Source organism: Argentina silus (assembly GCF_951799395.1).
Source record: "Argentina silus genome assembly, chromosome: 20".
Classification (NCBI taxonomy): domain Eukaryota; kingdom Metazoa; phylum Chordata; class Actinopteri; order Argentiniformes; family Argentinidae; genus Argentina; species Argentina silus.
In genome coordinates, this window is record NC_139674.1 from 6,154,938 (window position 1) to 6,155,224 (window position 287).

At 60.3% G+C, this 287-nt stretch overlaps 1 protein-coding gene across 1 annotated transcript in view; it reads left to right on the plus strand.

Moving 5' to 3' along the window:
• Window positions 1–227: 227 nt before the first annotated feature.
• Window positions 228–287, plus strand: part of prkcq (protein kinase C, theta) — a 10,147-nt gene continuing 10,087 nt past the window's right edge. The window contains 1 exon segment of the mRNA XM_083692052.1: window positions 228–287. This exon segment is cut by the window's right edge and continues 146 nt beyond it. The gene's annotated coding sequence lies outside the window, so the exon portion shown is untranslated.

Below are 287 nucleotides of genomic sequence, written 5' to 3' on the forward strand. Positions count from 1 at the left end.
CTCCTCTCGCTCCCTCCCTCCCTCCCTCCCCTGCCAGCCCATCTCTCTTCTCAGGAGGAAAAGGCCAGTCAGCGCGTGGGGCCTGTGCCAGAGGAGGGGGGTGACAGCGGTGCGGCGACGCTACACTCACTCCAAACAACGCTGACTCTGTCTGTGAGGGCGACAACTGGAGCTTCTCTCCCCAACAGCAAACTGAAACACCCTCTGGTTTTGTGAAGGCAGTTTGGACAGAGGAAGAGCTCGGCTGAAGGTTCTGCAGGAGGTTGGCGGAGCGTTCTGTGGAGGTT